Raw genomic sequence first — 6,001 nt, 5'->3', positions numbered from 1 at the left:
TTCATTTTCGCTTGAGCCCCGATTAGATGGTCACGGGCAAGCTCTAAAGCGCAATGCAGTCTCTCCCGAGTGCGGCAGACATAGTCAAGCATGGATTCCTGGTTGCCAGATTTGTTGTTACTCCAGGCCTCTCGCACCACATCCAAGGGACCACGAACTCTGTGCCCAAACACTAACTCATTGGGTGAAAACCCTAACGACTCAGTTGGTACCTCTCTCACTGCAAACATAACAAAGGGTACCGCTAGGTCCCAATCCTTTCCACTATCATAGCAGAAGGTGCGCAGCATTGTCTTCAAGGTCTGATGATGCCTCTCCAGGGCACCTTGTGACTGCGGATGGTAGGCACTGGACAAAATGTGTTTGATGCCCAACTCTGTCATTGTCTGCTTAAACAAATTAAATGTAAAATTCACTCCACGGTCTGACTGCAACTCCTTGGGCAGGCCAAAATGAGTAAAGAACAGGATAAGTTGCTTGACTACTGACTTCGCCTGCATGCTTCTGATTGGTATAGCCTCTGGGTATCGCGTTGTAACATCCATTATGGTTAACAAATACTTGTTTCCAGCAGAAGTAGGAGGTAAAGGGCCCACGATATCAATGATTGCCCGGGTAAACGGAGGTTCAACTGCAGGAATGGGAGTCAAAGGGGCCACAGGAAGAACTTGATTAGGCTTGCCCACTATCTGACACGTGTGACAGCTCTTGATGTACGCAGCAACTTGTCCTGGCATACTTGGCCACCAAAAGTTATATCGTAAGCGCTGCACTGTCTTTCTGTTTCCCAAGTGACCCGCTAAAGGTCCCTCATGTGCTAACTGTATTAACGGCACCCTATACTGCACAGGCACCACCACCTGCATTAACTCACCCACTCCTCCATCCACCGTGGCGCCAGTGGACGTCCATCGGCGATGTAAAACATTGTCTTTAATCAGGAACTCCTCCTTACCACACTCCATACTTCTTTCTTCCCCTACTCGAGCAAACAAGGGCTTTAATGTTACATCCTCCTGTTGCTTCACCCTCAATTCTGCTGATCCAACACCCGCCAGCTCTACTGAGGACTGAGATAAGGGACTGGTCGGGACACTGGATTGCGAAGGGCGATCAATCTCAGCGTCACCTCTAATACACTCGACAGGGGGAGGAATGTCAGACTCCACACTGACATCATCACCTCTACCCTCAACAGAGGCACTCTGTTCCTCAGGCGCGTTTGACGGTGGTCCTGCATCCCCGCAGTCGACCCCAGCGTCCTGGAAATTCTTCTAATTCAGTCGGTGGGCTGGGTTCAGTCTCCACACAGACACACTCAGCACCACCTCTGAGTGTCCTGAGTGGGAAGTGGGGCGGCGCCCATGCACGCATTCCCACTCTCCTCACCCACTACAGCAACACTCTGCTCACTAGGTTCCTCCATTGGTGGCCCTGCCTCATCACAGTCGACCCCAAGAACCTGTGGCTTCACCAGTTCTTCCTCCCGGGCTGCAACCTGTGCCATAGATCGTGTAATTGCACAGACCGGGAACATGGCTTCCACTTCTGCATCAACTTCAATACCAATTTCTGGGGCGTCAAAAACACTTCTCTGCCACAACAACTGGTGGGGGAAGAGATGGAAATACTTTCTCCCCAGCCAGGTCGTTCCCCAGCAGAAAATCAATCCCCTCTACTGGCATTACATCAGCAACAGCTACTTGAGCTGCAGCCTGAACAATGGGGCAATCGAGTTCCACATGAACATAATCATAGTATTCATCTGAGTTCATGCCCCTACACAGCACATACTTCCCTGAGTTTACAGGCCCTCCAGTCACGTTTCTGCACACAGACTGTTGTGCACAGGTATCACGAGCCACAGTAACTGGATAACTGATCCCATGAATTTTCACTGTGCCGTGACACATAAAAGGTTTACACCAGTCTAGGGACGATTTCTGAGGCAGTTCATCCGGAGGTGGCGTAGCATGTTGGGTAACTTTTTCAGCCTGAGCTGGCAGCGAGCACAGCCGGCTGCACTCCAGCTTTCCACAGACTTCCCCCTCACCGTTACCACTCTCCCAACTCCTCTCGTTCACCTGACTCGAATCTATAACTAGTGCCACTGGTTTGGCATTTTGGGAGGCCTTCCACTTAGGGCAGTTAGGCTTGATGTGCCCACTCTGTTTGCAAAAGTAACAAACTAGCTTCGAACTGGATACAGGGCTCTTTCTCCCTGAATTCTTTTTCTCCTCTGAACTTCCCTTGGACTGATTCACGGGAGATTTATCCCAGGCAGGGCCACTCACAGTCCTCTCCTGGAATACTGAAAATTAGCATACTTGACCCCCATACTCCATAAGGCAAACACCCGGTCATCAGCCCACGTCGCTGCTTCCTTCACGGTCTTAAATCTCTTCTCCCTAATTTTAACACCAATTTCTTTGTCAGCCATGTTGGTAAAATGTTCCATCAAAAACAGTTCACGCACCTCGTTATACGAAGTGGCGCTCTCACTCAGCAACCACTCGTCTAACCTCTCCTCCAGATACCTGGCGTAGGCCATATAGGTGTCAGCAGGCCTTTTCCGAGCACCACGGAACAACAACCGATAAGCCTCTGGTCTAAGTTCATATGCCTTCAGGATGGCTGTTTTAAATTCATCATAATCATCTACATCCTCAGGGCTCAACCTATTATACACTTCCAAAGCTTTTCCCTTCAACACATTAGATACCAACCCCACCCAGCGCTGCCTTGGCCACTCAAACTCCCTAGCCTTCTTCTCAAACCTGACAAACCATTCTGTCACCTTCAACTCATCAAATGCTGGCACTAATTTTAGACTCCTCGAGAACCAACTCTCCCTATCCTCTGCACGGCCTGAGGTTTGGGTATCTGAAGTTGGTCTATTAGCAGTCAGCTCCAAGCGAGTCTTCTCCAGCTCAAATCGCATTTTTTCACGCTGCAACTCCATTTCCCTCTCTTCTTTTGCACGCTGCATTTCCCTCTCTTCTTTTTCACGCTGCATGTCCCTCTCTTCTTTTGCACGCTGCATTTCCATCTCCAACTTTTTCAACTCCAACTGCAACTGAGCCTCCGGTGACAAGGCTCCAGGGTATATGGGAGTGGAATGAACAACTCCAGGGAAAGCACTAGACATACCTGGGGGAACTACTCTAAACTGGCTCGGCGGCATCATAGATGGTAATAGTGGGGTAGCGAAACGAGGCAACTCAGCACCATAGTCAAACTCAGGGCTCACACGGGGAGTACCTTTGCTATGTGCCTCTCGTTGTTCCATATCCACAGGTGACTCAGCACGTACGCGATCTGGTGTAGACACGCGTGACTCCATGGCGACAAATCAATGGCAGTACTAAATAATGAAATACTAATGCTGACTGAGAAACTACACACACTTCAACTTCACCTCAAAGCACAGAGAACGCCAAGGTAACGATATCCTAGCAAGAAGAAGGCACTGTTAGGATATCTTGATGCGAGGTCGCCACTGTTACGGTTTGCGCCAGCCCGGGGCTATTACAAAAAGACCACAAGGCAGCCTTAGATGATCGGCCTCCACTGCGTTGCAAAAATAACGCAGACCCCGGCACTGACACTCCGGAAACTAGAGAAAAACTGCGCAACGGAAGAATACTTACTTAAGAACGCAACACTCTGTACTGTGATAGTAAAACGGAACAGCCTACCTATAGATCTAGCCTACTATCGTCACTACCGGAAGTAATACCGCCCGAGACAGTATACAGGAACACCTCCCACTTACTTCCGGTGGTGACGACCTTCTACTTAACCCGTGTCCAAGGGGGAACGCAGTTAATAGCTCACGATGGTTCTCACTAGCCTTGAGCAAAGAGATGGGATTAACTGTGTAGGGGTTAGGGGTGTGTGTGTGTATGTACGTGTGTTGGGGAACGTTAACAAAGGCAGCGAGAAGACCACGGTGAGCCAAACTGGCCCTCCAAAGACAACACGGTTACAAAAACAAAATAAAATAACTACTTCCCTCAGTCAGCAACAAAAGAATAAAAATAAACTTAAATGAAAACGCCAGCTCGGCAGAAAAATAACTGGGGAGAGAGAGAGAGTGTACAAACACCCGATACTAAAGCTGGCTGGGAAGAGACTGACAAAGGCTGGCTCGTGTGCAGCCAAGTGCGAACGCATGAATCAAATTAATTAATAAGAACTTAAATTCGTGCCCCTCTCTCTCTACAATAAATTGGTACTTCTAATGCAAGCAAAACATCATTAAATATACTGGTAGCTCACATAAGACAATCAAAATAATCAAATGCATTCTCAGCATGGTATGAAATAAAATTGCCCTCAGTGGCAGGAACGAAAGAAACAAAAGAACTTGTAACACTCGCTAATATAAACTCCGCGAATGACACGGATACATACTGCATAATCCCCTAGCCCAGCTGTAACGGTTGCACCCGTGGGAATGGACAGGCGGACAGCGTAACAATATATATATATATATATATATATATATATAGAGAGAGAGAGAGAGAGAGAGAGAGAGAGAGAGAGAGAGAGAGAGAGAACTGGAATGTGAGAACGCTAAATCATGATGGTAAAATCGATGAGTTAGTGAAGGTTTTTCAAAATTACGGACTTGATATTTGTGCTCTGACAGAAACTAGATTAACTGGAGTCGATAAGTTGGATTTGGAGGATGGTATACGTTTATTGATATCTGGCCGAGAGGACGGAATGCATTATCAGGGAGTAGGATTGTTGCTGGGTTGTAAGGCAAATAAAGCTTTATGTGAGTGGGATCCTATAGATGAGCGATTGTTATACGCACGGTTTAAATCAAATCATGGCAACATCAGTCTGTTTGTGTGTTATGCACCTACTAATGATGCACTCGATGAAAGGAAAGACACATTTTATGAAAAGTTGCAAGAAGGAGTAGGAAGGGTACCTAGACATGATGTTTTGATCTGCGTTGGACACTTTAATGCAGTAATGGGCTGTTCAAATGAGGGATTTGAGGCATGTATGGGTAAGATGGGAGTTGGTAGTAGGATGAGTGAAAACGGAGTGAGGTTTGGAAGCTTCTGTCTAGCAAATGACTTAGTCATCGGGGGCACACTCTTTCAGCATTGCAATATACACAAGACAATTTGGGTGTCGCCGTGTGGAAAATATAAAAATCAGATTGATCACATCGCTATCAGTAGGAGGCATAGATGTTCTCTGCTAGATGTTCATGTTAAACGGGGAGCGGATATTGGTAGTGACCATCAACTCAGCATTGCAAAAATAAGGTTTAAACTTAAAAATCAGAAGAAGGAAAAATCTGATGTTGGTAGATACGATATTGTTAAGCTTAGAAGGGAAGGAGAAGAAAAGGAGGAATTCAGATTAGAATGCAGAAATAGGTTTTTGGTGTTGGAAACGTTGGAAGAGGGGGAGAGAAGTGTAGATGAGATGTGGGAGGATGTGAGCAAAGTTTTGCATGAGACTGCTGAATGTACGATTGGAAGGAGACATAGATTCAGGAGAAAGAAATGGATATCAGAGGAAACGTGGGATATGATAAAAAAGAGAGGTGAGGCTAAATTGAGGAGTGAGATGCAATGCGTTGATGAACGAGAGATTGAATTAGCAAGAGCTGCGTACTGGAGTTTGAATTCAGAAATAAGAAGGTTAGCTAGGAGAGATAAAAGAAGATGTGTGGATGAAAAGGTTGCAGAGACTGAAATCTTAATAAACAAAAATGATGGACAGAGTCAAAGAATAGCATATGAATCGATTAGAGAAGTCAGTGGTAATGCAGGTAAACGCAAGGAAATACCAGTTAGAGACAGGGAAGGAAATTTATTGACCAAAGATGGAGATATTAAAAATAGATGGAAAGAGCATTTTGAGACAATTCTTAATAGACCAATACCACCAGAAGAGGATATACCGTCTGCTCAGGAAGATTTAAATATAGAAACAGGAGAGTTGAGGCTTGCAGAAGTGGAGAAAGCAG

The sequence above is a fragment of the Coenobita brevimanus genome, chromosome 15, assembly GCF_032717465.1.
Source record: "Coenobita brevimanus isolate Jiangsu-jjx chromosome 15, ASM3271746v2, whole genome shotgun sequence".
NCBI lineage: Eukaryota > Metazoa > Arthropoda > Malacostraca > Decapoda > Coenobitidae > Coenobita > Coenobita brevimanus.
This window is presented reverse-complemented; position numbering follows the sequence as displayed.